The following is a 12207-nucleotide window of genomic DNA, read 5'->3' as shown; positions in this document are numbered from 1 at the left end:
AAATAATCCAATTAAAAATAGGCAGAGGACCTAACAGACACTTTTCTAAAGAATACATACAGTTGGGAACATGTACATAAAACATGCACAACATCACTAATCATGAGGGAAAGTACAAAGAGATATCACTACATACCTGACATAATGGCTAATATTAAAAAGACAAGAAATAACAAGCGTTGGCAAGGATGTGGAGTAGAGGGAACCTTCGTGCAATGTTGGAGGGAATGTAAACGAATGCAGCTACCATGGAAATCAATACAGAGATTCCTCAAAAATTAAAAATAAATACCATATAATCCAAGAATTCCAAATACCCTATAATCCAACAATCCATTACACACACACACACACACACACACACACATTCCGTGGAATATTATTCAGCCGTAAGAAATAATGAAATCTTGTCATCTCCAATCACTTGGATGGACCAAGAGGATATTATACTAAGTGAAATAAGTCAGACAAAAAAAGACAAATACCAGATGATCTCACTTCCATAAGAAATCTAAAAAACAGAACAAATGTACAAACACAATAAAAGAGAAATAGATTCATGAATAAAGGTAACAAACTGCTGGTTGCCAAAGGGGAGAAGTATAGAGGGCATTAGTGAAGTAGATTAAGGGAATTAAGAAGCACAAATGCCAGTTATAAAAGAAATAAGTCACTGTGACCTAAAACATAGCATAGGGAGTATAGTTAATAATATTGTAACAACTTTCTATGGTGACAGATGATAACTACATTCATCGTGGTGCTCTTTTCATAATACATATAAATGTCAAATCACTATGTTGTAAACTTGAAACTAATATAATATTGTATGTCAACTATACCTCAGTACAAATAATTAAAGAATAATAATGATTTAATTAAAATCTGAACCTGCTAAAAAACAGAATACAGGGGTAGTTACCAGGGAGTGGGGGAGGAGGGTAGATAAGATTGACTGCATTTAAGGGTGCAAACCTAAAACGAGCAGTAAATAAGCCACAAAGGTCTAATGCACAGTATAATGAATAAAGACAGTAATACTGTACAATAATGATGCAATATGATAAATACTACTTTGACAGGAATCATATTACAATATATAAATGCATCAATATAACAGGCTTTACACTTTAAATTTACACAACATAATGTCAAATTTATCAAAGAAAAAAGGAGACAAAAGAAACAGAAAGTCAAAATTTTTCCTCCAGAGTCCTTCTTTTCTTAAGGACTGTAAGCAAGAACAAATAAGGGTGAATGCAGAATAACAAAGAGCCAAAGCTAGAGAAAACACAATTTAAAAACAGAATGTGATAGAAATTTTATATTCTATACTAATATTGAATATTTCGCTTTGAATCCACATAGTGATATCCATTTAATAAACTTCAATCTTATTGCACGCAAAAAGAAATTTTTCCGTATAAATACATATTGAAATTTATTTGAAAATATTTACTGACTGCCATACTCAGATGCCTAAATGGTGTTATTTTACTATGTCTAAACTACAAAGAAATCATTGAAATCTTCATAGCAAGAAGGAAAACCCTAGGGAGCCTCCTAAGAATTTAGTGTGCCAATTCTTGTGGTAATGTTAATTTTACTTTTCTCAGAGTCCTACTAAAATGTTGTTCATTATAATTAAGACTCCATAACTATAGACAAGTAAAAAAAAAAAATGTGAAGCTTCTTATACGACAGGCATTATTTAGCATGTGTTACTTCACAACAGGGCTTCTAGACCTCAGAAATCCTTCTTTAAACATTTTACCTTAAAAAACAAGTATCTGGAGGCTCCTGGGTGGCTCAGTCAGTTAAGTATCTGTCAATTGACTTAAGCTCAGGTCATGATCTCACAGTTCCTAAGTTTGACCCCTGCATGGGGCTCTGTGCTGACTGTGCAGAGCCTGCTTAGGATTCTCTCTCTTCCTCTCTCTCTGTTCCTCCCTTGTTTGCTTGCATGCTCGCTCTCCCTCTCTGTCTTGAAATAAATAAATAAACTTAAAAGAAAACTACCAGTAAAGATCTTTCGCCAAAGGAGCTTTTGATTCCAAAGGACAGGTTCTATCCTAGGATTTACAGTTCCTATCAACGGGGTCTATGAATAAAATTCAATCTATGCATGTGAATTAGGAAAAGGAAAGTTGTATCCTGATTTTCACTAATCTCTAGCTGAAAATGTATCATTTCTTGAAATATGACTTTAGTCATGAAACCACAGTAGGTTTAGCAATATTTATAAATGTTTCATCAAAGAAACTATTTTCATATCACACTGTGTTACAAATATGGTAAAGTATGACTTATACCCACCACAGCTTCAAAATTACTACTGTTATTAAACATTAAATATTTGCCTGGATCTTGTTTTGTTATTTAGTATATTACAAGGTCTATCTATTACCATATCACAAATTTCATTTCTCAAGTTTTGATAACTATTTTTTTTTTTGAGAGAGAGCATGTATGTGTGTGAGCTGGTGTGGGGAGAAGGGGAGCGAGAGAGGGAATCTTAAGGAGGTTCCATGCCCAGCTCAGAGCCCAACTCAGGGCTCTATCTTAAGACCGTGAGATTATGACCATGAGATCATGACCTGAGCTGAAATCAAAAGTCGGATACCTAATCGATAGAGCCACCCAGGTGCCTCAGATAACTAATATAACTGAATCTCTGGGTAATTTTCTGCAATTAGTTTAATGCATTTAAAATATTAAAAACATTATTCTGAAAGGAGATATATTAACTTCTTCAGAAGTCCAAATGGACCCGTGATCCTTTGGTGGCTCTGTAATATATCAACTGAGCTAGATAAATAACATTTCTCAGAACCCCCTAACCTGTATGATTCCAGTTAGTGTGGGCCAGAGAGATACTTTTGTGAGATTTGTAGGCACAAATGAAGCAGGTGCCATATTGCTTTTTACTGGGGAGGTCACAGCAGAGCCATCAGGTGCCTCTGTAGATCATGCCTGCTGCAGCTTTTTACCTCACTTTATTGGTATGACACACAATCAGAGCTTGCCACCATGCTACCTTTCCCTGAATCTTCCTTCAGCTACTTTGGTGCCAGACATGTGTTGAGCTTTGCCATGATGGGCACCTGCTTCTCCTGTATGACATCAGGATTATCAAGATGGAAAGCAGCAAAAAGTAAGAAGTGACATGAGTTCCAATCCATTTTCTTTGTTTCCAGCAAATGTTTGTGAGTATTAATTTGCTTTTTCCTACTTAACATCCATCTTCTCTTCCCCACTGCCTATCTTGTTTTTCAGGATTTCCAACTCTAGTGTCACATGCAAAAATGGCAGCCTTACAGATATCTTACCAGCTCCTGCAATTATAAAAATCCTTATAAAAAGCTCTTATAACATACATACACACACACACACACACCTTAATTTTTTTAACTTGTGACTGAATACTGATACAGCATAAAAATTATATTAAGGAACACTGTTTTAAAACAGATTTTCATATAACCATTCGACAATTATATAGCCACTAAATTAGCTAACATTCTAATTTCAACAGTAAGTATTGGCTGACCTTTTCTGGTTATTAAAATATATGCAGATTATATTCACAATAAAATAATGTAATCACATATTTTTATTTGGTTTATCAAGTATCTAATTGCTCCAGACCAAATATATTGGGAAGAAAACCCTGAAATAGAGAGCATAGGGGGAAAAAAAACAAACAGAAAAGAAAATATTACTAGGAAATGTTACTTTCATAGGAGGGAGAAAAAATTAATAAAGAGCAGTACTAAATGTCATGATTCAATTCAAGGGGATAATTTAATTAAACTCCTACTTGATTTCATAATATACTTAGGTCTTATCCCATGATGTAATATTCAGTCTTCTACTTCAGTCTTCCTCTAGGACTGGCATTTAAAGAATTTATGTGATTTACTGTGACACAACACAAATGACAGAATATCACCACTAATATATAGGGACATATTCTCAGTCATTTTAAGAAAAATGAAGATTTCTGAAGCACAGAAGAGAGATGGACTTAGATCAAGACTTGAATATGATGCAAAAATTTCCTTGGACTATTTTCGTGCAATGGCTGAGGCTGAGCACTTAATTATGTTGCTAACTCTCATCTGACCATGAACACAATAATGCATTTAGATACATAACCACTTCAACATTTAGACTAAGAAAACACTGAAGAACTACTCTAACTATCCATAGGAAAAGCCCGTGTAAAATGGCCCAATTTTTCTCCTTTTGGTTCCAAATGTTGTAAAACTGTCTATGCCACCCTGCTGCAGAAATTATTTTCTTTTGCAGATTCAGCATGCAAAATGTGGCCAAGGCTGCATTTGCATGTCGAATCCTCAAAATACAAATGCCTGCATGTGTCATCATCAACAAAGCTTTGATGCACAGTCCCCTCAAAATACAGGAGAGTTTGAAGTCAGTATTCTCAGCAGCATAAATAAAAGGTCTAACGTGTACATGTTGCTGAAGCCACAGAAGATTCAGAGAATGACAAAAGGTGAAATAATAGTCTGAAAATCAGAACATCTCAGCAGCTTGATACATATGTGTTATTCTGCTACCACATGAATTACAAGGAGCTCATTTTCATTTACTTAATAGTATAAAGCCAGAATTTTAGAATGTTTAGTGTTAGGGAGACCTGAGGCTCAGTATGTGGCAATACTGTCAACATAACTATTGTTTCCAATTTCTATAATTTTCTAGATTTCTTATCAAAACATCTTCCACATTGAAAATGACCTCACTGAAACAAAATCAGTTTAAGATAAATTCTATTTCTTGGAGAAGTCTCTTATTTTCTCAGTTGTGTATTTTATAAGTTATTATAACAGGATCAGTTATCTGAGGCATAGTAAGAATCAGTGACGCATAAACTTTTTTCAATATTAAGTTCAGAGCAAGGCAAAAGGTGAATTAATTAATGTGAAAGTTAATACAATTAACACAGCTGTTAATTGTGCTGAGAAAACAAATCAGTTTGCCAAAGTTAAATAAAATCTTTTTTTAAATAATGAAATAACTCAAAAGGAAATTTTGTTTATATCGTCTGAGATTATAATGTCAAGAATGTGTGTGTGTGTGCATGTGTGTGTGTGTGTGTGAGAGAGAGAGAGAGCGAGAGAGAGAAAGTGTAAATTTTTCAAAAGAGATAAAATGAAAGATGTAAGGTTTTTAAATTTTGTCATGGTTTATATCAATGATGCCCAAGGATGCAATTGATAGTAATTATGGATAAAGAAATGGAAATAAAGCACCTTTCTGCTAACAGCCAAGAACCACCGCTACAGCTCATGAGAAGGAATAATGGATAAACATTTGTTATTTTTAGAACTGATGCTCACCATATCGATCTCTATTCTATACACAAATCTCTAACTGAAAAGAAACTGTGAATTTTCCTTTTAGAGACTTCTAATTTTTGCACTTGTACAGATGTTACAGAGTAATTTTTTTTCCCATTTAGGGGTGTTAAGAGCTTTACTCCAAATAACAAAAGTGCCATAAACCCCCAGTATAGAACACAGATAAAGAAAGAAAGAGCAGGGGGAATGTGCACATTTTCCATCACTCAACTAGAAAACTGTGTTTACCTAACAAATTCATCACAATGGAGGTTTGATCAGACTAAATTCATTAAGAGGGTAAACTTACAGTTCTACTGTGTTGATGGTATGTAGTCTGTCTTCAAGATCTTTTCCCACATTAAAAAAAATTTTTTATGTCTTTATTTTATTTTGAAAGACAGAGACAGACAGCGAGCAGGGGAGGGGAAGAGAGAGGGAGACACAGAATCCGAAGCAGGCTCCAGGCTCTGAGCTGTCAGCACAGAGCCCTACGTGGGGCTTGAACCCATGGACTGTGAGATCATGACCTGAGCCAAAGTTGAACACTCAACCAATTGAGCCACCCAGGCGCACACACACCCCCAATTTTTAAGACAAAGACATAAAAAACTTTTAGATATCCTCTTAGCACTCATTTTAAGCATTTAGAATTTTTTTCCTGACAAAAATGTTCATATTGCACACAGATACCTTCACTTCTGATGATAAACAGAATCGTTAGCAATGTATGCTAAACAAGTTTATGTGTTGCCTAAATGAATAAATTCATAATCCTGAACTTTCACAATGAAATATCTTTTATTTTAAACATGGCTGATATCTCTAGCATTAGAAGTGTTTTTTCAGTCAGGAACTAACTGCTGCCCTTCTGATACTCACTAGAATCACATTTATGAGTTGTATGCCATACAACTCCTACCTTAAACCTGCTGAAGACAGTTCATATTTAAGACAACTGTCTAAGGAATAAACTGCCGTATATTCATCCCTTCAAGATTTTTCAGGCTTCTTCCCTGTGTCTCCAGGTAATCCAAAAGACACTATAATCACTTTGCTTCCTCACGTAATTGCACTTAGTTTTGTTCAGGGTATCTACCAGAGGCTGATCATATGTGGAAGATCTTTCCTATATTTTCCAAAGTTTATACTGAACATACAGCCACTATGTTGTTCAAAGATAGAAGCATCGTCACAACACTTGAGCTCTCTTGAACTTCTATCCTTTCATTTACAAATATAACAAACTCAAATATATACTGAGATGCTATAGCTTTCCCAACACATTTGTTTATTTGGTTGTTTGGCTGGTTTTGATAACACAATCTCCTGTCCAGTGTTGTACCCAGCTTAACCCATGCATTGTGCATCACTGGTTTTTAGCTCAGAGTCTACATTTTTCTTGTCAATTACCACAAATTATTTTTAGATTAGGTAACAATTTAGATTGTTACATTTAATGTAACAAAATTAAAAAGTATATCATGATATATATTAAAACAATATGGTAAAAGTAGACCTAGAAACAGAATACAAAATATTAGTTTGCATTGCTGAAATCATTGTTTTAATCCTAGTCTATCACAACTGGTTGCTAGAGCCCCAAATGGGTCCACATGCACAGATCACTCTGATTTTCATAATCTTCTTTAAAAATTACTACTAAACATTTTTATTCTACATTATTCTTCTCTGGTACTTAGGGAAATATTAAGTTAGTTTTTAGTATTTTATGTCAACTTCATTTAGAAGGTATTTATGCCATCTGTACTATTCTCATATACCCAATGCAGAGTTTTAGAATAATTGGTTAAATAGTTAAATAAGTGTTTTGTTTTGTTTTTTAATTTCAGGATAAGCATGATTTTATCTTCCTTAGCAATACTCAAGTTACTCTTGGCCACATCATAAATAGATGCCTATTATGGATGAGCAAACCAATAAGTCAAATGTCTAGGCTATAGCCTCATAGTTACCTCTTTCTTACAAAATGACTTAAGTGAAACAAAGAATCAAACCCATTTTGTTGCTATAAAATGCCCATGGGTACCAAACAAACTGATGTCTTTAATGAAGCAAACAATTACTCCTGAATATGGACTCTGGGCTTTATGTGGGTAAAAACTACCACAAAATGAGTAAACATTTCTTTCAACATTTCCAGAATTCCTAATTTTTTTTAAATTAGTATTTTCTTTTTTTTTTTTAATATTTTTATTTATTTCTAGGAGAGAGAGAGAGACAGCGTGAGCAGGGGAGGGTCAGAGAGAGAGGGAGACACAGACTCTGAAATAGGCTCCAGGCTCTGAGCTGGCAGTCAGCACAGAGCCCGACACAGGGCTCGAACCCACGAACCGCGAGACCATGACCTAAGCGAAAGTCGGACGCTTAACCGACTAAGCCACCCAGGCGCCCCGAGAATTCCTAATTTTTTTAATTTAAAATTTCACTTTTGGATAAACTCGAGGCACAGTGACAATGTAAAACAAAATGAGTATAAATGAGCCATATGTTTTACTATCAAAAATGCCAATGATAAAAAATGAGTTTGGGATAAAAATATAAGTTGAGATAAGAAGCTTTTGGAAAATAAGTTCAGAATATTTCAAAAATTACATCATTCATACAAACTTATCCCTCCACCCCATCTCTTTAATTTTCCTATTTCCATTCATTTTATATTTTTACACTTTTCAGAGCTTAAACTATGACATCATCTTTGATTTTTTTCACTCTTCCCCCCACATCAATTGTTAAGAACTGACAGAAGAGAATTTCATTGAAATGTTTCTCATCATTGCCCCATCCACTGAATGAAGTATAGGCTTCGTTGCATGGAATTAAGACTTTTCATGGTTTCAATCAATCTTACCTACTTAAGTTTGCTTCCTCCTACTCATTTCATAAAATTCCCTTTCCAATGCCTTTAAATCTGGGACTTCTCTATATATCTTAAGTAACACTCTTAAGTCAAGAATGTTCTTACTTTACTCTTTGATACCAGCCATTTATTCCCCATCTATGTTTTATCATTATAACCCAATTTTATTTAGATGTATTCTGATAAGAGCAACACTTCACTTTGCACTTCATTTGTCCAGTGATTGCTTGCTTTCTACATCTTTTTGAACATGTATGTGACCTACAAACTTAACCTCAAGATGTTGTGGGAGGTCCGAGAGTTATAATATAGTGTATAGGTATTACCTGTGAAGTACAATCTTCTCTTAAGGGAAAAGCAAGAATGGACAGCAAAAAGATAGCTATGATTTTTTTTTAATGTGGTCATTAAAAACATTTGTTTAGATGAATTCCAGACAGATGAACTTACTCTAGCTGCAGGAAAGAATTCATACCAAAGGCAAAGAAGCTACTTTGATTATCCTTTAAACCCACAAAGAAAGCTATACTAATTCTCCATTAGGGACTAAATAGTTATTCAATTGGGACCATCGCTGAGCAGGAGATGTTTCATTAAACCAGTTAACTTCCTCCTCCGTATGGTCTCAGAAATCAAAGCCAACGTTGATTGAAGCTAATAAGCTATTACAGAAGGTACAACAGTAACTAATTTATGATCATTTAATACAAGATTTAGAAGATTTCATGTTGTAATTAGCACTTTTTCTCTCAGTCCTTCAAATATGGGATAGGTTTTGCTTTAAGAGATATTTCAAAGTAAGGGATTTTCAAGCATCTACCTGTAAGTATTCTAGTGCTTAAAATTTCTCACAGCATGGAAATCTATGCTGGTAACAGTCCAGGGTTATTATACTTGGGATTTTTTTTAATTACTACAAAATAAAGAACTGTCTACCTTTCCCATGAGGTTTCTTCATATACAGAAAGAATAATAATATTAAGTTATTTCACCATTTTCTTTTTCAAATGAAATTATTCTACTTATTTTTTTTATCAGAGAGATGCTATTATTGAAAATTTGTGAACACATTTTTATTTCTCTCTTTGACTCTCTCCATATATTCCAGATTCTATATTAGATGAATATACCACAAATGTTCAGAGTAATAAAGAGGAGTGTGACCAAAGGCAAAAATATATTTATTCCTGACTCTTAAAAATATTTCTTGTATTTTACAAGTCTAAGGTCTAATATGGCTTTATTAATTTGGATTTCTTAGATGTGTAGAAACTGATGTAGAAATGGGGGAACAGGAAACTTCTGTAAAATCCTAATAGAAAAGGTATATTCACCACTGATAAAAGTACACAGATCATACTGAACACCAATTCTTTTTTTGCCATTTTTCATGCGTAGGGTTTGATACATTGTAAATATCCAACAAATACTTTTTATTAATAAAAATTGTAATAGTCATTGAATGATATTGCTAGTTAATGATCAAAAAATGCATTTTAAGAGAGAGATGCACAGATAAATCTTTATTTAGTAAAAAACAGACAATTGGTAATTTTTCTTAAATGCAGTGATTTAGGGTAAAAACTTCACAGTTTTCACCGAGAAAAATATTAATACAGATAACTGAGCCCATAGTAATACAAAGAAGCATAAAGTTCTACTATAAACAGATAAACACCTACAAACTGGACAACCAGGAAGAAATGGAAAAATTCATAGAAACATATAAGCTACTAAGACTGAAACAAGAAGAAATAGAGAATCTGAACAGGTCAATTACTATTAAAGAAATGGAATCACTAATTAAAAATCTCCCAACAAACAAAAGCCCTGGACCAGGTGGTTTTACTGCTGAATTTTACCAAATATTTGATGAAGTATTACAACAATTATTTTCAGTATTCAAAAAAAGGGAAGAGCAGGAAACACTCCCAAACTCATTTTATAAAACCAGGACTTTCTTATGCCAAAGCCAGATTCAGACACTCTAGAAAGGAAAACAATAGGCCAATATCCCTGATGAATGTAGATGCAAAAATTACAATATTTTCAACAAATATTAGCAAACCAAATTCATCAGCACATTAAAAGGATCATTCATCATTAACAAGTGGGATTTATCCTTGGTTTGCAAAGATGGCTAAACATATGCAAATTAATCAATGTAATACATCACATTAATAGAATGAAAGAAAAGAATTACATAATCATCTCAACAGATACAGAAAAAACATTTGACAAAATTCAATATCCATTCATTATAAAAACACTACAGATTAGACAAATAAGGAATCTGTCTCAACATAATAAAGGCCATGTACGACAAATCTGCAGCTAACATCATATTCAATAGGAAAGGCTGAAATTTGTCCTCTTACATCAGGAACAAGAGTGACCACCATTACTACTCCTGTTCAACATAGTACTGTTAGCTAGATCAATCAGGCAATAAGTAAATAAACAAACAAACAGCATCAGAATTAGAAAGGGAGAAGTAAACTTGTCTCTATTTTCAGATGACATAAATTTATACACAGAAAATCCTAAAGACAACCAAAACCTGTTGGAACTAATCAACAAATTCAGGAGAGTGGCAGGATAAAAAATTAACATGCAAAAGTCAGTAGCTTTTCTGTATAATAAATTTTCTGAAAGAAAAAGAAAAAAAAATTGATCCCACTCACAATGACATCAAAAACAATAAAACACCTAACAAGTTTAACCATGGATGGGAAAGATCTCTGTTCTGAAAACTGTAAGACACCGATGAAAGAAATTGAGGATGACACAAGTAAATTAAAAGGTATACCATGTTCATAGATTGGAAGCATTAATATTGTTAAAATAGCAATACTACTAATAGCCATCAATAGACTCAATACAATTACTATCAGGATTATGATGCCATTTTTTACAGAAAAATTTTTTTTTAATGTTAAGGTTTTTTTTTTTGTGAGAGAGACAGAGAGGAGAGAGAGAGAGAGAGAGAAACAGAACATGAGTGGGGGAGGAGCAGAGAGAGAGGGAGACAGAGAATCTGAAGCAGTCTCCAGGCTCTGAGCTATCAGCACAGAGTCTGACGCAGGGCTCAAACTCACAACCACAAGTTCATGACCTGAGCTGAAGTCAGTTGCTTAACTGACAAAGCCATCCAGACATTCCTACAGAAAATTTTAAAAATACTTTCCAAATTTATATTAAACCACAAGAGACCCTGAATAGCTAAATCAATCCTAAGAAAGAAGAACATAACAGGCTCATACTTCCTAATTTCAAACTATACCATAAAGCTATAGTGACTAAAACAATATAGTACTGGCATAAAGAGAGNCCAAATAGTATAATTTAAAAATGGGCAAAGCTCTTTAATAAATATTTCTGCAAAGAAGATGGTCAACAAATACACGAAAAGATGCTTAAAAAGCACTAGTCATTAGAGAAATGCAAATTAAAACCACAATGAGATTTTATTTCATGCCTGTTAAAATGGACATCATCAAGAAGAGATAATAAATGCTCACATGCACATGTAGAAAAAAGGGAAATCTTGAGTACTGATGGTGTGACCATAATGTAAGTATTTGGTACAGTCACTATAGAAAACAGTATGAGGTTTCCTCAAAAGAATTAACAACAGAACTACCATTTGATCCAGAATTGTTACTTCTGGGAATATATCCAAAGGGGGGAAAAAAAAAATCTAACTTGTAAATATATCTGCACTCCCATGTTCACAGCAGCATTATTTACGATAACTAAGATATGGAAACAACCTAAGTGTCTATCGATGAATGGATAAAGTAATATATATATTACACACAAACAATGGAATATTATTCAGCCATAAAAAGAACAAGGAAATTCTACCTTGGGAATTTGGGACAACATGTATGGAACTTGAAGGCATACTGCTAAGTCAGATAGAGAAAGACAAATACTGTATGATCTCACTTAAATGTG

At 33.7% G+C, this 12207-nt stretch overlaps 1 protein-coding gene across 2 annotated transcripts in view; it reads right to left on the bottom strand.

Moving 5' to 3' along the window:
- The window catches only part of MARCHF1 (membrane associated ring-CH-type finger 1), a 553625-nt gene that overhangs the window by 539691 nt on the left and 1727 nt on the right, over nt 1–12207 (bottom strand). The window lies entirely within an intron of this gene.

The sequence above is a fragment of the Crocuta crocuta genome, unplaced genomic scaffold (genome assembly GCF_008692635.1).
Source record: "Crocuta crocuta isolate KB4526 unplaced genomic scaffold, BGI_CrCroc_1.0 scaffold346, whole genome shotgun sequence".
Taxonomy (NCBI): Eukaryota; Metazoa; Chordata; class Mammalia; order Carnivora; family Hyaenidae; genus Crocuta; species Crocuta crocuta.
The sequence above is the reverse complement of the archived record's forward strand: the minus strand, read 5'-3'. Positions and strand labels throughout refer to the sequence as shown.